Source organism: Sceloporus undulatus, chromosome 2 (genome assembly GCF_019175285.1).
Source record: "Sceloporus undulatus isolate JIND9_A2432 ecotype Alabama chromosome 2, SceUnd_v1.1, whole genome shotgun sequence".
NCBI lineage: Eukaryota > Metazoa > Chordata > Lepidosauria > Squamata > Phrynosomatidae > Sceloporus > Sceloporus undulatus.
The window spans coordinates 307,529,943-307,555,381 of record NC_056523.1 but is presented as its reverse complement, the minus strand read 5'-3'; the positions used below and the strand labels follow the sequence as shown (position 1 = coordinate 307,555,381).

At 39.3% G+C, this 25,439-nt stretch overlaps 1 long non-coding RNA gene across 1 annotated transcript; it reads left to right on the top strand.

Moving 5' to 3' along the window:
• Positions 1-5,280: 5,280 nt before the first annotated feature.
• Positions 5,281-24,094, top strand: LOC121924025. The gene is made up of 3 exons (XR_006102504.1): positions 5,281-5,414; positions 12,076-12,196; positions 21,578-24,094. It is a non-coding gene; the product is annotated as an uncharacterized LOC121924025 (long non-coding RNA).
• Positions 24,095-25,439: the final 1,345 nt, after the last annotated feature.

Below are 25,439 nucleotides of genomic sequence, written 5' to 3'. Positions count from 1 at the left end.
AATTAATTCAGCAAAAGGAAGAGGAGAGGAGGGGCAGAATCTTGGCTTTCCCAATTGGCTCAGGAAAAAGCAAAAACCTGCTGCCTCTCTCCTAGCTTGTGCCTTCTTCTTCATTAATAATTTTTACCATCTTGATCACATTGATGCTTCGTGACTACGTGTGTCCTGATTTTCATCTGTGAAATGTTGGAAGGTATGCACATTTGTAATTTGCCTTTAGGATGCCTTTTGAATCCAGTGGGATACTCATAGTAGCATTAGGATTTGGGTCCTAACACTGCAAAACCTCTTCCATGGGTGTTTTCCAGACCTCCAGACTAGGCTTTATGGCACACAGGAAGCTGGAAAAGAATGGGTTGGAGTTGTTGTGTCTTGTGTTTATTCATAAAAGCAGAATCCATCAGCGCAGATTAACTGATGGATACTTCAATGAACTCTTACCTGGGAAGAAATCTCATTGGATTCAACCTGTTTCTTTTGATTCCCTTTTATTTAACTAGATTTTATTCAGCCTGTCAGTAAAAGTTTCCAGGATGGTTTTCCAAGATATAAATAATCATAAAAAGGAGAACATTACAAGGTACACTCCGGTTATCGAAAACAACATAAGAAAGATAATGCTTTCAAGGAGATATGCATCCCTAGCTCAGCAGTATTTGGTCCTTTGTACATTGTAAGTCTAGAAGAGAAAGAAAAGAAGAGGTATCTGTACTGCAAATACTATATGTATTTTCATATAGATGTTTTCATATCAATGTAACTGATGCAAAAATTCCCGTAAGTGAGAAGATTAGGCTACAAACACATGGGAGCCTTACAACAAAACACTGCAAAACTGTAGATTGGTCTTATTTACAGTTCCAGCCCACTGTATTCCATTCCATTCTTCTTCCCTGCCTTAGTTTTCTGTGCCTAGTGATTAGTCCTCATTAAGCTACTTGGGGTTTTGTCTTTAGAGTTTTTCCCTATGGCTATGGGATCCAGAATAATATATTGGCTGGAAAACTAGAACTCTGGGAGACCAAGTTTCAAATCCCTGCTCAGCCATTGAGATCCACTGGGTAACCCTGGACAAGTCACAGGTCTAATGTGCACAGCAAAAATAATGCAGTATGACACTGCTTTAACTAGCATGGCTCAATGTTATGGACTCCTGGGATTTGTAATTTGTTGTGGCACCAGGGCTCTGTGCCAGAGACGGCTAAATATCTCACAGAACTAGGAATCTCAGAATTCTATAGTACTGAGCCATGGGAGTTAGACTTGTGTCAAAATGCATTGATTCTGCAGTACAGATTGGACCGCAGTCTCTTAGCCCTCAGATGAAGGCAATGGTAACTCTCCCCTGAATAAAGCTTACCAAGAAAGCCTTAGGATAGCGTCACCATAAGATCAAGTCACTTTAAAGGAACAAAAGTTTTAGTTCTCTCATTCTTATTGATTTTTCCCTTAGGGATCATTCAGACTACCTTTTACCCTGGTTCAGAAACCAGATTAAAAACGGGAAGTTCATATTGGCCCCGATTCTTCCACAATCGAAATCGAGGCTTTCACACCCGTTCAGGGGCAAATCCCCTTTGGTGCGGGTCTTTTGAAAGTGATTTTACCTGTATCTTTTGAGAAAAACCGGGTCCTGGCAAATAAGAACTTCGCCACAGTCATGATCAGATAAAGTTCAGGGGAGGAATTAGGTCAGAGGGAGGGCAGAGGGTGGAACATGCCTTCCCTCTCACAGGCAGCTTTTTCTCTCTCTCTTTTATATTTTTATTTTTGACAGACTATGCAAATATTTTTTCTACAGGATGATACATTTTGATAGACTGTGTCTGCTTGTGCTACATTTCCCTTTCGTTTGCTTGCTGCCGGCACTGCACCTCACTTTGCAAGAGGCTTTTTTAAAAAATTATTATTTTTTGTGTAATATGCAAATGCTACAATGCGAATGTTACAAATGTTTCCCTTTCAGTTTGGCAAATTGATCCAGAATGGTTGTGCTACATATGTGTATATGTATGTGAGGCATTCTGGGGTCACAAGGAGGGAAAACAAAGCATGAGGATGCAGAGATGGCATTCTGGGGTGAGGAATTATTATTGTTGTTGTTGTTGTTGTTGTTGTTGTGACGGGAAGAGGCTGGCATTGGGGAGGAGGCAAGGGCTTCGGAGGTGGCATTGGGCTTGAAGGGAAGGGAAGGGAAGATGTTCCAAAGAGGAGAAAATGCTGGGCTGGAAGTGAATGGGAAGCTAGAGGCTGGCATTCAGAGGGAAGGCTGTGGAAACCCATGACTTTGGGGGAGTCACACTCTCTCAGCCTCAGGGGATAGGCAATGGCAAATCTCCTCGGAACCAATCTTGCCAAGAAAACCCCAGGATGGGGTCATTTTAGAGTTGCTATAATCTGTAATGACACAAATATACACAACGCACAACACACACACACCTGGAGGTTTTTTAAATTTGACAGAATATGCACACACTGCCACCAGTTTTTTTTTTTAAAAGGAGGGGGGAAGCACCCATCCAGTTGGCCAATGGCTGTAGGATATCTCACCTTTGACGAAAGTGGAAGTGAATTTGATTGACAACAGAGGAGGCTCCATTTTAAACTGGTACTACAAATGTGAACTTCAGAGGGGTAAATTACCCCGATGGAGGTAAAGAGTAGTGAGCATTTCTTTCCGGGGAGATTCAAGATGGGGGGATCTGGATCTGCCCAGTTCTATCCAGGGCAAATGGGCGAGTGGGAATAGGGCCTTACTTACTCATTTTAAAATATCAGAACTGATGTATAGTTTAAGGTTAGTGTGTGCATTGTGTGCTTTCAAGTCATTTCCAATTTATGCCGACCCTAAGGCAAATCTATCATGGCCTATTTTTGGCATGTTTTGTTCAGAGGAGGTTTTGCCATTGCCTTTCCCTGAGTCTAAGAGCACATGACTTGCCCAAGGTCACCCAGTGCATTTCATGGCCAAGCTGGGAATCAAACTCTGGTCTCCAGAGCTGTAGTCAAATGCTCAAACCACTATGCCATTCTGGCTCTCTTTATTCTCTCCTTTTCATTCTCTTCTCTCTCTCTCTCTCTCTTTCACATACACACACATATGCTATCTTTAGACACTGTTTGGGTTAAATGCCGAGGCTCATTTCTTTGCTGAAAAGCACAAGACATCACTAGTAGCTAAAATGGAAAATGTTTCACTTCTGCCTCTTCTTTCATTAGTGAAAAACAACCCCAACAATTTTTTTTTAAAGCGCTCTTAAAATAAATGATCTTTTAGGTGAAGTAATCCCAGTTATCAAAATTCCTTTTCCTACTGGTGAAATGTGTCTGGAATTTCTTTTCAGTGCCCAAACCAATCTCATTTCACTGGCCACATTTCACAGAGACAAAACTCTTCTTCAGGTTACCTCAGGCTTACTTCATTCAGCAACCTAATTTAGGTGGGGAAAGTCAATTTATTGTTTCAATTGTCAAATAATCGGGAGTGAGAAACACTTGCTACTTTACTCAGATCATCTACAGAGCTATCACCTAACATCTGACCACCTCCGGGCAGATGTGCCAATGAAGAGTAGGAGGCTGGCAGGACATGGTGCAAGGCTGGTTCTTCCATTGGAGAATTAAAGATTTTCACCTTATGCAGGAGATATAAGAAGGTGGCATCAAGGCTTTGGAGGAGTAAGTTGTGTGATACATGACCCTCTCTCTGCCCACTAAGATAATCCACAGGTATGATATTAAGGATTCTAATGCTAGTCCAGCTGCCTTTTGTTCATGGGATGGGAAGGGCAACTGTCTTCTTCTTTATCTCAGGAAACAAGATGTTTTGAGTGCATCCTTGCTCCTCAAAAGTAAAACTGAAGGCATGAATTTCTATAAACATTGCATTCTTTACTAAAATTAAGAAATAATTGCTGTAACTTAAATTGAAAGACAATGCATTCTACCATAATGGAGATGACTTTGGTCAAGTCACCTTTGTGCCTGCTCATCCTCTTTTACAGATGCTTACTGTGGATGGGCAACCACCTTTCTCTTTTTAAAATTATGCTCAAGGACTGTCTCTCTTCAAGAAAGGAGCTTAACTGTGGCATTCCTCAAGGTGCCATTCTGTCCCCGATGCTATTTAATATACAATAATTTACAGCGCTTTATAAATAAAGGTTAATAATAATAATAATAATAATAATAATAATAATAATAATAATATATGAAGCCCCTGGGAGAGATTATTCTGAGACATGGAGCGGTGTGTTATCAGTATGCTGATGACACCCAGAATATACTTCTCCATGTCTTCTACAGCTTCGACTACATATGGCATCTCTCCTCTCAATGAATGTCTTAAGGCGGTGATGGACTGGATGAGGAAAAACAGACTAAAATTGAATCCAGACAAAATGGAGGTACTCACAGTAAGGGCCCCTAATCTAAATATTGTGATACAATCACCACTCCTAGACAAGGTAACACACCCCTTAAAGGACTGTGTTTGCAGTCTGGGGGTGCTCCTAGACTCTGCTTCAGATGACAAATCAGGTGAATGCAACGGTCAGGACTGCTTGCTATCAGCTTTAGCTGATATGCCAGCTGCATCCTTTCTTGGAACAGGGGACCTGGAAACTGTGGTACATGCACGGTAGCCTCACAACTTGATTTCTGCAATGCCCTCTATATGAGGCTATCCTTGTCCTTAGTCTGGAAATTTCAGTTAGTTCAGAATATAGCAGACAGGTTGGATACTGGTAAATCCAGTAGTGATCGTGTAACACCTATCCTAAAATCACTCCACTGGCTGCCTATTGGTTTCCGGGTGCAGTATAAGGTGTTGGTCATCACCTTTAAAGCCCTAAATGGCTTGGGTCTAACCTATCTTCAGGACTGCCTCCTTCTGTATAATCCACCCCGAGCACTCAGGTCCTCTGGAGGGAACTTAATGCAGCCTAGAAAAATCAGGTTGATGGCAGCTTACCAGAGGACCTTTTCTTCAATTGCTCCCAGATTAGGGAACAGCCTGCTGGAGCAGATCCATCATATTAACAGTTTAGGCAGCTTTAGAAAGGCTGTCAAGACAGGTTTCTTCCAGCAGGGCTGTCCTGAATAGCAAACCAACTGAATCTATCTCCTCATTGAGTATGTTGTTGCCTTATTGCTTGTTTGTATATTTTAATGTGTGATTTTAATTAGTTAATTGTTTAATTGATGTTTTAGGGGGTGTTGGAACTATTGGGATATGGGGTTTTATATGGATTTTAACTGTAAGTTGCCATGATTGTCATTGACAGAGAGGCGGGGTATAAATACAATGCATCATCATCATCATCATCATCATCATCATCATCATCATCATCATCATCATCCTGGGCCTGGATTGGAGAGTCCTTCAAACAAGAGTACTTCTAATGGCCCTTCAGGTATAGGTCTGTCTTCTGTAATTTAGCATGGACCAGGCTTTAATGTGTCTTATAAGCCTTGTAAGCATAGCCTGGTTCATGCCTATTCATATTTCTTTCTCCTACACTATTTCTAAAAACTGTATAGCTGGTAGACTCTTATGTAAAATTATACATAGCAATGCTACTCAAAGTGGTGGTCCATGGATCAGTGGTGGTATGTATGCCACCAGCTGCCAGTCTGTAGAAAGTTTTGCAAGAAAAGAAGCTATAGCCATTGGGCACAAATATTGAACTGATCCTTGGCAGATTAGAAAAAATAATGCAACTTCTCTTACATCAATTAGCCTGAGATGCACTGATACACAGTATCATAGCATTGTAATTACTGATCCTGGTTTCCTTTTCTGAGTCATTTTTATGAGAATGATTGCTTTATGTATATATCAGACTGGAGGAATGGAGGGGAAAGTATTTTCTTAGTTTTATTAGTACTAATGATTTCCTATTCATACTGTGTTTTTGTTTGATTCTCATAAACTGGCAAAAGAAAGAGAATTCTGGTGCTTACAGTTCAAGTGCTCCTTATTCTTCAGGACCTTGTAGCTCCATTTGTAAAAAAATAAATAAAAGTAAAATTTAATAAGTAAATTTAAAGTAATAATTTTCCATGTAAGCTATACTTTTAACACTTTTAAGAAGAATGATAATTTTATGCCAAGCCAAGTTACACACAACACATTTTGTGTTCTTCAACTAGCCAAATGACTTTCAATCTGTAAAAGGTACCAATACTGCATTTTTTCCTTTTTTTCTCCAAAATTATATTTTTTCCTGGAAAAAATAATGGGAGTGACAAATAGCTTTTTCTATGGGTTTGAAATTTCAGGGCAATGTTTTGATAGGACAGAAGTGACTACAGAATAATTCCTTGTGCCCTCATCAAAACACATCACACATGCATGTAAATCAGCAGAAATGGTGTCAAAGTGCTGTATCATGGCCTATGATTTTTATGAAATTAAAAAGAATTCTCTTAAATGCAACCTAATATGATAGAAACTGTGACCTCTCTGTGCCTCAAGTGGAGGAATTTTACCCACATGGAAATACATTCAGAAGAAATATTTCTGCTCCACATGATCAATCATGGATGACTAACAGTCTGCTTCTTTAGACATTTATTTAGAAAAATGACAACAAGAAGGACTTTGTTGAAGAGATTCAAGTGAAATATCTAAAAGATTATACTTTTATTTGGTTTCCTTAGCTATTGTCTAATGTAAGATGTTAGTTCCCTTTTTTCATTTGGTAGTTGGTTGCTCCATGGCCCATTTCTCAATTGTGAGCTTATGTAGCTGTAGCCGGGAGGAAAATACCACTCTGTCTACATAGACAGCATTCTGACAAATCCAAGATAAATTGCTTTTAATCTTTGTTCAAGATTTATTCCGATGATCATCATGCTCTAGTACTGTCATACAGAAAGTGGTATTAATGTCATTTGTGAACTCTTAGCTGGCCCCAAATCAAACATTTTTCCATCTCCTTTAGCAAAATCAGCATGGCCTTTCTGATTAACAGTCAGCCTGCTCCTCTGTTGCATCTGATAAGCTGATCTACCATCAGATAAAAAGATGAAGCCTCCTTTTATTAGTGTCAGCAACTGGAACTAACAAATACATTTCCTTAAAAAGGCACTGATAGGGAGAACAGTAACACACAGGCACAGGCTGTATTTTGCAGTCTATAAGCCACCTGATGATCTGGACATCTTCCCCAAAACCACCTCATGGCAACCTAACAATCTGAGACAGAACCTCGGGTACTCCAATGCTCATGAAACTCCCAAATAAACAAATGTCTCCTTTTGATTGAGTGGATGGTATGTCTCTAGCACTCTTTTCATGGCCCTGTGGATGTATCTCTGTAGCATAAGTAAACCATATGTTTTGTATATAAAAGGTTCCAACTTCAGTCCTTAGCTCCTCTAGGTAGGAATGGTGATAGCAGAAAGACCCAACAGGGGCTGGCTCCAAGGTGGCTATTTTATTTATTTATATTTATTGCACTTATAGCCCATCTTTCTCCCAAAATGGAATTCATGATGCCTTACAATAACTATAAAAAGATGCAAGTAAAATATTAATGTACAAAGGTAAAAAGGAATTAAACAACATTATTAAAACATGATTTAAACAGCTAAAACACTAAAAAGAATTAAAACATATTTTAAATAGATTTCAGAGAGAGAGAGAGAGTCATTTCACACACCACAACTCCATAGTTAAAATTCAAAAACTTGCCTAAATCAAAATGTCTTCACCTTCCAGCAAAAAGAAATGCAGCCAATGTGTTATGAGTGACCTGAAAAATTGCCTGTGACATTGTGGAATAGCTGATTTCCCAAAAAAGTCTCCCATACTGACTCAGGCTGTACCCACACTGCAACAATTATCCAGACTGACACCACTTTAACTGTCATGGCTTAATGCTATGCAATTCTGAGAACTGTTGTTTTGTGAGACATTTAGCCTTCTCTGTCAGAGAGTTCTGGTGCCGCAACAAACTGCAATTCTCAGAACTGACTTGATATCATCTAGCCATTATAACAGCCCATTGATAAAACATTGTGTTGCTAGTTAAGCAAAGCTAGAGATAGCACTCTCTTCAGTTGGTATCTCATGATCTTTTTAGCGCCATGTGCTGCCTGGGAGGAATGAGGAGAGTCAAATGCACATGGGTTTATGCACATAGACAGAATGAGTTGGGATGGAAAGGTCAGGACCCCCAGTTTAGAGCATATGGCTTTAACTATGTCCTCATCTCAGCAATCCTGCTCTTCATAACTGTAGAAGGGTCTGCTTAGGCTGCAGTGAAGGTGGGTAAGGCCAGTCCATACACCACTCTGTAAAACCCAGTTGGGATGTAGCTTTTCTGAAGCCTAGTTACTTTGGGTTGATGAAAGAGTGGGAGGCTAAAGTTTCCTTTCCTGTGATCCCAGCTAATGGAGAGGGAATGGGGCAGATATGTTGAAAGTCACAGGGTTTCCAGATAAAGTCTTATGAGGCCATATGCTGACCATGGATTGTTTAGCCTTGCTTTACCACCATGTGAAAACTGAATATTTTTCAATCTTTTGAAAATTGGAGGGGGAAATGGACTGCAGCTCCCAGAATCCTTGGAATAGTCCAATGACCATTGACCATGTTGGCCTGGGGATTATATATTTTAAAACAACAGCCACAACTTGTCTCTCAAACTCTGGGCTTTTTCACAATAGTATTTCTCATCTTTCTTTTTTGGCTAACATACCAAGCGCCTTCAGCATTTCCTCACACAAATATTTGTGTTCCAAATCCTTGAATCTCTTCTGAACTCTTCTTGGAATGCTTTCGAACTCCATTCTTGAAAGAAAGTATTCATTTATGTGGCTGATGACACTCAAGCATCTTCACGGTTTGTCTCATATAATTTCTCTCTCTCTCTCTCTTTCTCTCTCAAAAACATTGTAGAAATGAATGGAAGCTCTGTGGACAGCTGATCACATAGCATGTGGCTGCCACCCCCAGAGTTTTCCTTCCAGTAGACAAACAAATCCTCAGAGTTATTATTTCTAGCCAAAGGCAGGGAGTGGTATGGTACCGCTTCTCTTCAATGCCTTCAGCAGCAGAACTGCTTCTTCAGATGTATCAGTCACATGGATCTGCTGCATTAGCCAATTCCTTCTAGTTGGGCATTGGTTAAAGGAATTAAAGTTGTTACAGGAAAAGTAATTCCTTTGGGTTTTTCCCTATGGGGTGGATTGTGGGAAATGTGCTTCCTTTTGTGCAATATGAATTTCTGCTGGCATTAGAGGGCATCAAAACAGATGTTTGAGAAAAAGATGAAAGTGAGAAGCAATTTTTGTCATGATGAAAGCTGAGAGGGTGGTGGGCTCATCATTAATTGACCAAAATGGAAAACTATTCTTGGAACTACTGGATCCACAGCAAATACAAAATGAAGTAAAATTAAATTAAAAATAGAATGGATACTAAGGTGGGTTTTTTGTCAGGAAAAAAAGTAAGAGAAGGTAATTAAAAAATAATGAGCAGTGTAACAAGCAACCTGATGAGCTACTTTCCTTCATTATTTTAATGAGTAATGGCAACAGGCTAGTCCTTAAGCACTGTAACAAGTAATAGAATTAGTTGCTTTTTTAAAAAGTAGCTTTGCAAACTCAGAGCTTTATTACTTAAGATGGAACTTATCTGTGAGATGCAACCTGAAAAATGCCCATGAAAATGCCTGCAAAAAATTCCTGATCACAACTAATTAGCGATTGTGACTCATTACACCAATAACATCATTTTGCTCTTTTTCATGTTATTTTAAAAATGTGGCTCTTTTTTCAGGCTTCTTACCTCCAAAGTAACCAGTTACAAGTAAAACAGTTACTTGCTCTGAAAGCTCTTTGGAGTATTTTGTTATGTCTCGTTATTTATATTATATTGATAAATATTAATTGTTACTTTAGGTAAAGTGTGAACAGACACCCAGTGGTACAGTAGTCCTAATTTTGGTTAAAAACAACACAATTAACTATCGATACTACTTCTCTTGATGATAGGAGAAAAATTTCCTCCACACTCAGTTATTTTCTAGTGGGATTGCAGCCAGAAACACTGTGGAGCAAGAAGAAATGTACAAAGGGGGTTCCAGGAGCAGTATATGGCCCACGAGTGGCATATAGCTCACCTTTGTCACATTGTTTTTTTTTTGTTTTGTTTTGCTATACTTTCAGTCTGAAAAAGAACCCCAGAGAACATAGCTCCAACTGCAAGTATTGCTGCAGGCCTGCAGCACTTGAACTTTATTATTGATTTATTTCATGCCACCTTTCTTCTGACCCAAGGTAACTCACAAAAGAATAAGCTAAAAACAATACAATTTTAAAACATAATTAAAACCATCAGTTTAAAACAACATGCTAAAAACAATATATAGTCATTTTCAAAAAAATCCTCTCATAATCAGCATCCCTGCAAGCAACTGCTCATTAAAAACTTGCCTAAACAGAGGGTAGGAGAACTCTCTCTCTCTCTCTCTCTCTCTCTCTCAAGCAAGTCTGAGATGTTTGCAGGACTTTCAATATGAGACTAATCTATCTTTGGGGCCATTTATACCATGCACTTATTGAAGCACGATTCCAGTTTAAGTTCCATGGCCCAGTCCCATGGAATCCTGCGATTTGGAGTTTAGGCAATGGTATCTAGAATTCTTAGCCAGGAAGCTCTAGGGCCTCACTGTACTACAACCCCCAGGATTCCATAAGATGTTGCCATGGCAAGCAAAGTGGAATATAGTGCTATGGTTTTGTGACGTGTACCCCTTTCTCCAATTTTGGGAGTTCCCAGTGGCCCCACTTGGACTTTAACAGAGCTACCAAAGGTGCTGAACCCTGGCCTTTATATATCCAGAAATTTGAATAGCTCTTTTAAAGTTCAGACTAAAACTTGGAGTAGGCTTATTGCCCCATTGACATGGGAGCCACTAGTCACAGTGGGCAAACTGGTTTCTGCCATTCTTTGGTGCAGCTGGCAGGGGATGTTTAACTTATGAGTTCTGAAAGCAATCGTTGGCTGTTTCTGTGCCTTGACAGAACCAATGCTTTTTGTTGTTAACTGCCCTCAAATCAAGACCAACCTCTGATGACTCCGTGAATGAGGCATCTCCAAGACTCCCTATTCTCAATGGACATGCTCAGTTCCTGCAAATGTAGGGCAATATCCTCTTTGACTGAATATATCCAACTGGTGTGAGTCCAGCCATTCCTCTTTCTACTGCCCTCTAACTTTCCAAACATTATCATCCTTGTGAAGTCAAAGGCATTCATGGCTGACATCCATAGTTTTTTGTGGATTTTTCAGACTATCTTCTAGACAAGTTTATTCCTGATGTTTCACCAGCAGAACAATACACACCAACAGAACAATACACAGATTAACATGAAAATTACTCCTCCCTACCCCATTCGCTTCCATGCCAGCATTTTCTGAACATGCAAACCACAGATGCTGGCAAAACATCAGGAATAAACTCTTCTAGAACATGACCACATAGCCTGAAAAACCGACAAAAAACTATCATCTTTTCTAGTGAGTCATATCTTCTCATGATGTAGCCAAAGTACAACAGCCTCAATTTAATCATCTTGGCTTCTAGGGAAAACTCATATCTGATTTGCTCTTGTATCCATTTGTTGTCTTTTTCAGTCACCTACGTTATCCATAGAACTCTTCTCCAGCACTACACCTCAAGTGAGCTGATTTTCTTTTTATCAGCTTTTTTCACTGTCTGCCTTCAACACAGTGATGGGAAATATGAACAATCCTCACTTTAGTGTTCAACTGTATATCTGCACTTTAGGATCTTCCCTAGTTCTTAGCTGCCCTTCTTAGTCCTAGTGTTCTCCTGATTTCTTGATTTCAGTTTCCATGCTGGTCAATGATTGATCCAAAATATGGTGAGTCTTTCACTATTTCAATTTCTTCATCATCTATTTTGAATTTATGAATATCCTCCATGGTCATTATTTTGGTTTTCTTAATGTTCAACATTAAATTTGCCTTTGCCAATGTACACCTCCAATAACAGAAAAACTATTGTCATCATCAACCTGTGCTGTTGACTTCCACAGATTTTTTGAAAACCCTGCTGTTACTGAAATTATACTTAAGAGATGGTTGCTTGGACATGTTGTGGTGTTTGACTACTTCATAGCAGAAAGCCTGAGAATTTGCTTGAGAGCCAATCATATGGTAAGTGCAGATGAAAGTTGGTGGTTGTATGACTCATCTTGAATCAACAAGCTGGTGAGGTTTGGTAAACTGGAATGATTTGTACAATTAAATGTCCTAGCCCTCAAGTACGTTCACTAAAGCAGAGCACATATTTCAGGCATTCCTGTAATTTCAAATGCCTGAGGTTTGTTGTGTGAATCAAATTCCATAGAGGAAAGAATTCAGTCCCAAGACTGCCAGGGTTTAGAAAAGACAAGACCTAAGTGGCAGAAGCTCAAGGCTGACTGAAATAAAGTTTGAGAAAATAATCCTTTTGAATTACAGTTTCAAGAATCTCCCAGCCAGCCTGGCCATGATTACAGTTATCATAGTATGTTACCATTGACTACACTAGGGGAAGCTTATGGGAGAGGAAAGCCATAAATTCGCCATCCCTGAGAGTGTACCTGCCATTTGAAGCAGACTTACTCTGTGTGTGTGTGTGTGTGTGTGTGTGTGCTTGTGCTTGTGCTTGTGCTTGTGCTTGTGCTTGAAGGCATTCCATAATGAAGTACTGGATATGTTCTTGAGGAATGGAAAGATGTATATATAACTTCAGGTTATATATATGCATGTCATCAACAGGATTTTACTCATATACAGTGGGCTGTTCGGATTTTCAAGGGTTCCGTTCCACCACCACCACTACTGCTGAAAGGAAAAAGTACAGATGTTCATGTCTTATGTTATTAAATAGTGGCAATGTGAATGCAGACACGGAGGGCCCAATGTATGTATTACACCTTTATGAAATGTGTATAGGCCCCAGAACCAGGAAAAGGGAATGGAGGAAGCTGTTTTTCCTTCTTCTGCCATCATATTCTTCACGGTGATATTTGAGTATTTTATCTAAACTCAGACATTATGTGGTGTGGCATGTGGAGCTAACAAATATTCCTCTTTCTAGTGGCATCACTAGGGTTGGTGTCCTCCAGTGTGGTAACTCATGGTGTCAGTCCCCTCCCATCACATCCTCCCATTACCACTCCATACAAAATCCTTAGTAATGTTTTCGTGCTAATGTTGCTTGTAAATTATCATTAAATGTCATGGCAATACTTGTGGCGTAAACAACTAGCAAAATTGAAAATTATACCTTTAAATTACAATATTGTACATATAGAATAAATGTGTTTACAGATGCATAGTCTCGTGTGGTTATCGTGAAAATTTGGTAAATTGTGATGTTTATAAAAAAATGAAAAATATATTTTTTGAAAAAATAAAAATAAAAATGTACATTTTAATTTTTAAAAAAACCACCACTGTAGCCTCTCCTTTCCCCTCCCACTGAGCCTCACCCTACTGGCACCATCTCTTCAGCATTTTAAAGAAATACAAGTGAATGCTATGGCCTGTTTCTGCCAAAATGCAGATGTTTGGGGAGCAGTGGTGTCACCCCACCTCAGGGTGTCACCTGGTGCAGTCCTCATCTCTCGCATCCTCTAATGATGCTACTGCCTCTTTCTTGGTTCTGGATGGGATATCACTCTGTATCCCTTCTCCCAAAGTTGCAGTTTTCTTACAGTGAAGTTATATTACCTTTGTGTTATACTGACTAATGCTTCTTGCCTAGCCAAAACAATTAAGAAAAAAGATTGAAATTAAAATTCATGTCCGTATCTTTTCAAAACTTGTGGGCTTTGCATAATCTGTTCCCTATGTTCAGGCTGCTCTACATTCAGGCTGTTTTGGGGGGGGGGGGATCACTTTAGCTTGCAGTCATCAAGCTTGATTCACTTTAAATCACATAATTGCTCTAATTCTTTCTCCTTATTTTAAACATGGTGAAATTACTTTAAGTTGAATTTTGGGAATACTTTGGTTTGATAAAACATCTGTTAATTGTTCCAACAAGCTTCTAGTCAGGATTTATCATACATAATGAGATCCCTGTGGGGTAAGACCAAAGCTAGTTTCTTTGAGTGACTGAATAGAAGCCAGCACAAAGGCCACAACCCTGTGATGTCATGATGGTGAGGGTATCAAATAACTTGCAAACTCCTTTCTTCCTCTCTGTTCCCTACACAGTTTCTGATATTAATTAGATGATTCCTGGTAGATCTTGAAAAAGGAGAGCACAGTGATCATTGCAATGGATGTCCAAGAGATCACAGTGGGTTATAAAGTAGATAGCAAAACCATGTGCAAAAAACTACTATAACACTAGTTCACTTCACAAAGCACACACCCACACAGACACTGACACACACACACAAAATCAGAGTCCTTTGTTTTTCTAGAAGAACAGTGATGGGATTCATTAATGCATTGTGTGATATGCTGTCACCTCCTTGTGGTGTCATGGCATCCCAAAGCATGTATGTGCATTTTGTGTTTTGTGGAGCTGGAAGTTAGGATCCCGAGTTTTAAAACTGAACAATTTCCTTGGTTAAAATCAGGACACCCCTGTTATTCCTTTCCTTTCTTGTGCAAGTTTCATAATGCATTATTTATTTATTGGATTCATATCCCACCTTTCTTCTAAAATGGGATTCAAAGTGGCTATTATATCTATCTATCTATCTATCTATCTATCTATCTATCTATCTCACTATAGGGTTATAACCTTATAACCTTCCACCCACTGTGTTTGGAACTGCAGAGAACCTCCAACCATCCTCTTAACGTTTACTGTGTTGTCTTCTGATGTGCTTATTTGGGGTTGTGGAAGATGTTTGGCGCAGTGAAAAGCTCTGATGCTTCATGACTCTAAATAAACAAAGGCCACATCTTGCCATAGAAATATTGTGGTCTATGAAATTTACTTTCTGAACCTAAGCCCTTGGTACATGGTACAAAGTATATGGTACAAAGAAAAAATCTATAGTAGGAATGTTCAAGAGCATCTGAACCATATATTGCTGGGTGAATCTGTCCTGTAACTGTTACCTAGTGGCTGATATACAAAGACATGCTACCTCCATTCCAAGAAGTAGCATTTAGACCTCACAACTAATAGCCATTGATAGCCTAATTCCTAAGAACAAATTTTAAAAAATGATCAAAGGCTAAAGTCCTTACATTCCAAGAATATCACATTTACTCACACTTTTGTCAACATTCACATGTGAAAACATATAGCTCCCCTTTTCTTGACCTACACCCAACATTGTCCTAATGTGGGCATATTACCCTTGTGGTGTCTGTACTCCTAAGGCATTAAAAAATCATCTTGTAATGCCCATTTCAATTGAAAAAGCTCTAAAGGAGCATGGCTTTGCAGTTAACTACTACATCTGGAAGCCCACCCCAAAACAGCCCAAAAACTTTACCCCAGAAGGGAATGAAACTAACTGAAGGTGGTAAAAATGACCCCTTGATTCCAGTATATGCCCATCTTTGAACTAGAAGTTGCTCATTAGTGTGGTTGAATTTTTGTTTCCTCCCCTCTCATTGCTACTGTTGACTGCACCACCTGAAAACATGTTCTGTAATTTTCTTAAATTTCCAGAGACACTTTGGAAGGTGCAGAGGGGGATGCAGGGAGAGAGGAAATCCCACTAGCTGGTATAATAATAATAATAATAATAATAATAATAATAATAATAATAATAATAATAATAATAATAATTTATTTGTATCCCGCCCAATCACGGGGAATCTGGGCGGCTAACAGCAGTGGAAAAATACAATACAAAAATTACAATAAGATACAAAATAATCCCTTCCCAATCCCCTGACCAATACTTAAGCAAACAAAATCAGTAAACAAAAACAAATTGTGCAGAAAGAGTCCCTCTCTCAATTCCATTGACAGATCTACCCTACTGGAACCTGTCCCATGTTCCTAAGCAATTCATGGTGCAGCATATGCATGGGTACAATTTGTAAATAACTTAGGTCTAGACTGTGAACTTAATCTGAAAGACAGTGTCTCCTTATACAAATGTGCCCTGAGACTTAAGATCTTTGGCGGAGCACTTTCTCATGGTCCCACCACTGTCACTGGTCCATCTAGTGAACAGACATAGGAAGCTCTTCTCAGTGGCTTCCCACAGGCTGTGGAATTCTCATCCATGGGAATTTAGGCTGACCACCTTTCTGTTCTCCTTTCACTGGCAGGTAAAATCTTTTTAAAATGTAAACGGACCTGGCAATTAATTGGTGACAGAGAATGTTTTTTGATACTGTGCATGTTTTTTAAAATGTTTTTGTGTGCTGCATTTTTATCTTTAATGTTATGTTTTTAAAATGATTTTATTCTGTTTAAAATTATTGGAGCTTTAAAAATTATAGCTACATTATTAGAATCACAAAATTGCAGAGCTGGAAGAGACCACAAGCACCACCCAGTCCAACCCCTTGCTATGCAGGAATACATAATCAAAGCACCACTGACAGATGCCCATCCAGCCTCTGTTTATAAACCTTGGAAGGAGGAGACTCCACCACTCTCCAAGGCAGCATGTTCCACTGTCAAACAGCTCTTACTGATAGGAAGTTCTTTTCCTGTAGTTTGAACCCATTGCTTCATGTCATAGTTGCCTTTTTGCCTTTTTCCATGGCACCTTGGCCAGGCTGAGACTGCATGATAGAGATCTTCACACTATGTGAAGTTATTGTAGGTGTGCCTCTGGGATCTTCACAAAAGAAAACTCTGCTGAATATTCATTAATATGCACATCCTATTTCATCAGATCAATTTATTAATCTGCTCTGTAATGTTCTTAAAAGTCACATGATTAATCTCCATGCTTCTCTGTTTCTCCCTCCCCCCAGAGCTACTAATCATTTCTGCAGCCTAATAGAGTTGAAACAACTGTTGCAAATGAAACACATTAGCTGTTCCTTGACATTGCAGTTACTGAGTAATGCCAACTACTCTGCCATTGCCCCTTCCTGCACTGCTGCAATGCAGCCTCCAAGACACAAAATTGGCATTTGGTCTCCAGGTCAGAAAAACCTTCTCACCTTGCACCCTACAGGTCTCTACCATCCCCTTTTTACATTCAAGTATATGCTGGTGTTGAACCATGCAGCTAGTGAAACCCATGCCAACAGAAGGGTGAATCCTCTTTACTTTTTAATTCACACGAGTTATCTAAGATGCTAAATTGCTATCCAAAATGGGTTCAGCACCATGTATAGCTGACATGAGAGCCAGTAGGTCCTCCTGAGCAAACCTAAAGGCAGATTGGTAAGCCTGAAAGAGACATATTTAAACTCTTTCCCTTACATCCAATGTCATCTCTCTTTATACTGTAAGCAATATAATGGTCAATGGGGCACTCCACCCAGATCATCTCTCACAGCCCTCCCAGATATGTACTTCTGCATCTTAAAACTAGGAGTGTAAATCTTCACATATCTTCTTCCTCTGAGGGACAGCAGAAAAGCTCATTGCCCTCCCTTTCTTTCTAGGGGAGAGACTTCTGCACATTTTTTCAAAAGAATTTACAAAGTATTTACAAAAGTATTTACAAATTGCACAAATGATTTTATATGTATTGCTGCCTTCTTGCATGCACTTTTAAAAAGAAGAAGCATTGGATGGGTTTTTGGGATCTTTATGATCAATAATCCTGCCCCTCTGTATTTGCACTTTGTATGAGTGTGTTGCTTAGCAAAGGGGGACGACTAGTTTTCTGCAGAGACTTGTTGTACAAATTGCAGGGTTCTGCTGCTGGTGGTGGTGGATGGCAGGTACTAGCCATTTTGTTCTTGTACAGAAGAAAAACAACCCCAAACTGGATGCTATTGGTGATTTTTCAGGATATCACCACATATCAAGTCAGACTTTCTTATTCAGGGATTAAAATTTAATAAATGTTTGTTTTACTATGGATGGAAAGACTATTTATAATATTTAGATTTTTTAAAGAGCAGGTTTCTTGAGTGTCAGGAAACCCTGAAACCCCCCCCCCCCACTCCTTGAATGTGAGAATCTTCATAGTTCAGGATTGATTCTGTACCAAAAATTGCATGTGGATTTGTGTACAAAAATCCAGTATTTTCTGCACACAATACACAATTTTTCTGCATAGAACATACTGCTGTCTACACAGAAATGCCATGAACTTTTTTTCTGTGCAGAAATGTTGTTTTCTTCATAGAAAAATACTTCTTTTCTGCGGAAGAAACATGAACAAAATTCCATGTGCACGTTTTTGGACAAAATAAGTCTCAGTTTGCAAATAGCCTTCATAAACTGCACCTAGTTTGGTGAGCTGTGTCATTGATGCTACTGCAGTCAGGACTGTGTCAGGCCTGAAGGCGATGTCATATCACAGCTATTCACAAGGGGACCATAGAACAAAGTGGTTAAATATCCTTGGGGGCCACAGTAGGTCTACCAGAAAAGAGGCCAGATGACTTACTATCTCTAGACATCTCCATAGATCTTGAGTTCAGACTTGTCCTTTGCTTTGTAACGTGTAGCTGAAAACTCACCCTACAGCAGCCTTCACAAGACAATCCAAAAAAATCTTACAATCATGGTTCTCTTTTACCATAGGATGTCACTATTGCTCTGTCAGAGGTGGATTCATTCTTTTTTCTTTTTTTCTTTTTGGCAGCAGCAGTGTCATTCTTAGGGGGAAATACATTAGAATCTAATTCCCAGGTTCTTAACTTCATTTCAACTGTAAACAACATGATGCTTAAAAAGTACCTTGTAAAGAGCAAGATGGTAAAAGTAGACCAATCTCATCTGAATTCCACATGCCTTCTTCTTTGGAAACTACCTTGAAGTGATGGTTCCATGCATCCTGTTATGTCACTTTTGCAGCTTTCCTCCCTTGCTACTATATGATGGTTTTCTTTGTTAAAACAAGTAGGATGCCACATTTTTTTTAGGTTTAAATAGTTTCCAAAAAAAAAAAAAAAGCAATAGCAAATACATAAGTCAACCTCATGTATAAATCAAAAGCAGGGTTGGGGCCCAAATTATGGATTTTGATATGACCCATGGATAGGTTGAAGGTAAAATTTAGCAGCATGTAACAAAGGATGTAAATGTTGAAGTAAAGGGAAATGATGCTAAAGATCTTTAAATGTTTTGACAGGCATTATTGACTGTGCTCACCCTAAAGGCTAGAGGATGAGATAGTAGAGGGGGTTGATGCTTCTTTTAGGTGCTCTGAGAAGAGGCTGAGCTCTCACTTTTCACCAGGGCATGGTTCCTTTTTTTATATAAGAGTTAAAGTACAGTACTTAGACTGACCCATCGATAAGTGGACCCAGGCTTTAGAGGTCAGTTTTTTGACTAAAATTTCTAGGCTTATACATGAGTATATACAGTAGATTTACTAACGATTCTTAACATGACAATGAGATAGAACCTCAAAGAACATTGTTGCTAGGACACATGGAATGATTTTCACCTACAAACATAGACATCTGCATCTCAATATCTTCCAAAGATATCTGGCTTGCTGTATTTAGAAATAGTCCATAAGATTAAATGGATCTTTTAATGGAAAGCAGGACTGCACCTGTGATGGTCCCACCCTCAGCCATCACATCCTGCCAGACAAAAAAATACAGATCACCTGTAGAAGAGAGTTTGCTGTGCACACAAAGCCTCCCTCCCACCCTGATTTAGAGTCCAGATGCAAAGCTGATGGCTGTGGAAGGTGATAGACTCCTGTTTGAACCAAATATGGATTTATTTTATGTTTACTGGCTCTGTTAGTTTTGTTTTAGTCTTGTTCTTTGGGGATACAGATATATCTGGAAGAGATCAAAGTTTGTAAACTTTCTCATAATTCTATTACTGCTTCTGGACCAGGTGAATATTTAGAATGTGATGCAGCACTGAAAAAGCCAATGCAACTCAAGACTGCATCAATAAGTACATAGTGTCTACATCCAAGGAAAGTAACAGTGTCACTCTATTCTACTTTGGTCAGATCTCACCTGACCATATTGTGTCCAGTTCTGGGCACCACAATTCAAGGAGGATGTGGACAGGTTGGGCATATCCAGAGGATGCCAAATCAAATGGTGAATGGTCTGGAAACCATGACCTGTGAGGAGCTGGGGATGTTTAGCCTGAAGAAGAGAAGGTTAAGAGGTGACATGATAGCCATGTTTAAATACTTAGGATTGAGCAAGCGTGTTTTCTACTGCTCCAGAGACTAGGACATGGAGCAATGGTTTCAAACTACAGGTAAAGAGATTCCACCTCAATCTTAAGAAGAACGTCCTGACAGTAAGACATGTTTGACAATAGAATATGTTGCCTTGGAGAACGGTGGAGTTTCCTTCTTTGAAGGTGTTTAAACAGAGGCTGGATGGCCATGGCCTTCTGTTGAGAGTGCTTTGATTGTGTCTTCCTGCATGGCAGAAAGGAGATGGACTGAGTGGCCCTTGTAGGTTCTTTCAACTCTTATGATTCTGTAATTCTGTGATTCAAGAAGGGAGACAGTGCTAGGAGAAGAGAAGCCGCAGATCGAAGCTAATAAAGGAGCTTATTGCTTGACTTTTAAATTAGGCGTACCTCTATCCAGCTTAAAGCTTAATTCGGATGGCATCCTGATGTTATCTGAAGGTTTTTGCTGCTGAATTTCCTGCCCAAATACAGCCCAGGTCCACCCCCGCTTCCAGGAGTTTTCCAGCTCCTCACAGCTCTTTTTGGATCCAGGAGTTTTCCAGCTTTAGAAAATGGCTGCTGGAATGCTCCTGGCAGTGGGGATGGACCTGGGCTGTATTTGGGTGGCAAATCTGGTGGCAAAAACCTTTTGATAACATCAGGATGCTTCCCAAACTAAGTTTTAAGCAGGATAGGGGTAAACTGAATTTAAAAGCCAAGCGATAAGCTCCAAAGTCTCACATCTCTCTTTATAAATCTTGATCAGAAATACAACTTTCTGTGTCAGGGTGTACAACCCTTTGGGCCTGCATCATTCCTCTGCTACCACTACATTTGACACTGAAATTTGGTAGCAATCACAGCTGGACTGTATAACAAGAAGGTGCTACAGCACCCTTTTGCACCACAAAGCCCAAACATTTGTAAAGGAAATTACAGAAAGACAAAAGTGGCAGTGCAATATTGGCACTATGTCTTGTTTTTGTTTTGTTGCTATTATCTCCTCTTGAGTCAACTTTGACTCATGGAAACCCTGTGAATGAGACACCTCCAAGAATATCTTCCACTTCCTGCAAAACCATGCAGGAATATGTATGGCTTGTAGTGCCAGTCTATTCAATGTGGTAAGGGGAACAAAAATGAGATTCAAGGACAGAATTTATTCAGTCCTTTTAAAAAATAGATTTTTATTGGTTTACAAACAAAAAACAATCTTAAAGTTTGTTTAAGAATTTATTTAGTCCTTTTAAAGAATTCACAGTACATTTATCCCAAAATGTTGTTCTTGTGCTAATTTGCTTTCTTGAATTTTCTTCTCATTGCAGTCTTTTCACATCACACTTTCTCTCCAAGAAGGCCACTGAGTCCATCTAGAGTACCTGCAACCAACAGTGAATACACCTGTACAGAAATTGCAAAGTATTTATTACATAGTTATAAAACTACAACCCACCACACAATGTATTATAAAACAAAATATTCCTGTATGGGATGTTTAAAATATTTTGTGATCATGCCAGATTATACATTGTACTGAAAGCAAAACATGAAATTACCTGGGGCCCTTAACTGTAATGAATAACTTATAATACAGAAAGAACAGAACCAACCAAAACTTGAATAAATGAATTGGCTATTTTGCAGTGATCCCTGCTTGAAGCTCAGGGAATGGGAGTAAATGTAAAAACATGGGAAAACTCATGGTGAGTCAGACTAAAGCCCTCTTTGGTCCAACATTCTGTTCATTAGTGGCCAGTCAGTAGAAGCATATCAGTAGGATACTAATGCAGCTGTGGTTTCCATCTTGCATCCCATAGCAATTGATATACCAAGCCAGACTGCCTCTGAAACTGAGCAAGGAAGGAAGGAAGAAGGAAGGAAGGAAGATATGAATTTCCCCTACAGATGTCACACACCTGTACTCCAAAACCAAACTACTTTTAGCAACTCTTATTTAGGATTCTCACCCTTGCTGAAGAGAAAAGGAAATTCAGTGGTTTGGCAGGAAAAGTAAATCCTTTAGGCTAGGATTACATATAGGAACAGCACAGATTGTATCATTTTCAGTTGAAAAGAAGGGAGTGGCAAATTGTTTTTCCTGGATCAGAGTGAAAGAAGGAAAGGCGTGGGTGGTAGAAATATAAAACTACTTTTTTTTTTTTTTGCATTAGTTAAGGTTAATACAGAAGCTCTGCTCCTTGTTACTGAACTAAATTCAATTATTCAGTGTTGGAAAAATTGCAGTGTTTTCTCTCAGTAGTCAATCAAAAGAAAAGATGAGCAATTAGCCACCAAGCAAGCAATTTGATAAACTGATCTGAGATATCAGCAACGTCCTCAAAGAAAAATCATTTTTACGTTTAACAAAAATTGTTCAGAAACCTTATGTTTTGTTAAATTGCAACACTAAGCAAACAAACCATTACCCATCTCTATTAAGGGAAATTTGTTTATGCAAGCAGAAATTCAGATAAATTCTACTCACAGGGCTGCCATATTCTAGTTTTCTACCAATTGAGGTAGCAACATTTTCATATTTGCATTTCATATTGAGCATATAAGTATTTCCCACTCATATGAAAATTATGGATAATGAAAGAGATGAATAGTGCTCACTACAATATTACAATACCCCCCAAAATCAGATTCACTCCTTTCAAATGAAATATGAAACAGAAGGTTGCAGGCAGGTTTATGTTCCTCCCCTCCATATAATGCAGAGGAACACAAGCTTTGTCCCAAGGTGTTTTGCAAACTTGATTGCCCCTTTCCTTCATCATTTGTATACAGGAAAAGAAATCCCTCCCAAACATTTGAATGAAGTTATTTACTATAAGAGCTGTTTGACAGTGGAATAGACTGCCTTAGAGGATGGTCTCTCTTTCTTTGGAAGTTTTTAAATAGAAATTGGATGGAGTGCTTTAGTTGTATTCTTGTTTGGCAGAAGGTTGGACTAGGTAGCCATTGTGGCTCCTTCCAACCCTAAGATTCTACAACTCTGTGATGATTTTGACCACCTTTTCTCCTCACAGGATGAAGGTATTTCTCAGGGATAACTTTTTCAGGAAGAGGGTTTCTCTTGCTGAAAATTACATTACGTAATCCGTTACTAACTGTATGCTGGTGGTAGGCAGGGATGAATGTTGTGGTTGATAAAAGGAGACCAAAAGTAGGAGGAACAAAACCTTTTTCTCTCTTTCCGACATCTCTGTCTCTCCCCTTTCCTTTCCCTCATTCCCTGGTGTCTACTAGGGGAGGGCTTGATTCTGCTTGTCAGACATCTGTTTTGAATTTGTCAGAGGTCCACACTCAGGGTGATGTAGTGATTTGAGCACTGAACTAGGACTTTGAAGACCAGGGTTCAAATCCTCAGCTACATAAACCCACTGGGCAATCTTGGGCAAGTCACACTCTCTCAGCCTGAGAGGATGGCAATGACAACCCCTTCTGAAGAAGTCGAAGGCTTTCATGGCCGGCATTCATAGTTTTTTTGTGGGGTTTTTGGGCTATGTGTAGTTTTATGTTTCTACCACCCACGCCTTTTCTTCTTTTACTCTCATCCAGGAGAAACAATTTGCCACTCCCTTCTTTTCTAGAAACTCTGCTAGAACATGGCCACATAGCCCAAAAAACTCACAAAAAAACCTTCTGAAAAAACTTGCCAAGAAAACCCCATGACCCTTAGAGTCACCATAAGTCAGAAATGATTTGAAGGAACACAACAACAACCAAGGTCATGTAATGTAATTTAACTCTCTCCATATTTTTAAGGCAGTTTTCTAACTCATTTGAGACACAGCAAAAATAATCTTCAAAAATAAAGGCTTTTGGTGCTTGCACTATAAACTTTGTTGTGTTATTGACTGATGAGGCCTCGAGGAATTGAGAGGTCATCACAGAGTAATTGTAAGGACTAGTCTCTGCCTTATAGTTATTATGAATCTATGTAAGGGACTACAGTCATATACAAAAACCACTACCTCAGGGAACTATAAAGTTCTTCAACTCAGACTTTATTATCCTCAAGTAACAATGTTGTGGCTTATTCCCCATAAAATAAAACACAGGGGTCTTCTTTGTGGTAATTTATTTTGACCTATATAGAATCCAGAGTCTTAAGTGAATTCATAAAATCACTATGTACAAATCACTAAAATAATCTCACAGTAGTGAAATTATGTCTCAGAGGAAGTGGCTTGAACATGAAACCTTCAATTTCGTGTCCACTTAAAAAAAATCAAGAAAAAAATAATTTTCCTTATGTTCACAGTGAAATAAATGATGGTGTAAACCAAAATGACCTCCAGTCACTCACTCCATTGAATCACCCTCAAATGTAATCTTTGGCAATATTTCTGAATGGAAAAAAGTATATTACTTTATTGCTAAATTTGGACTTTTCATTGGGGTTAGAGTAGTTATCTGGATTGTGTCCCATGAGTGGCAGCTCTTAAAGCTCTCGTCATTTTTTTAAACAAATTGGGAATAAAATTACTCATTTTGCTTCCTAAGAAGTTGTATTCCCGATCCCCATTGCTAGACTGAGTTAACTATGAAATTACCATGTTTAACCAGGTGTCAATCCTCCAGTGATTAAAGCAGGGGAGGTGAAAGTATGAATCACAGGCTGCAAGCCCCTAAGTCCACCAGCACATACCCCCCCCAAAGCCCCTGAAAGTTTTTCAAAAGCCAAGAACTATTGGGCCACAAATCACTCAAAACCATAGGGCCTCTGGAACCTAAGGTTTCACATGACGTTGTGCTTGTAGGACTGCATGTGGGGAGGGTGTTGAAATGAAGGTAAAATCTGTCCCTTATCAATGGCAGGTATCACAAAAAGTGTGTGTGTGGAAGAGTGGTGGTTAGTGGCTTCCATGTCAGTGTAGCAATGAATCTGCTCCAGGTTTTATTCTAAATCTTAAAGAAGCTGTCCAGGCTAATCCCATTTCCAAAAGCAGATTCAGTCCCATGGAGATCTCCTTTAAAGCTGTCCAGAACCTGGAGGGAATTCACTACTCGTAGTGTAGTGGAGTCACCTTCCTTAGAGGTCTTTAAACAGAGGCTGGATGGACATTTGTCGGGTATGCTTTGAATGAAATTTCCTGCATGGCAGGGGTTGGACTGGATGGCCCTTGTGGTCTCTTCCAACTCTACGATTCTATGATTCACCACTTCCTGATATAGGAG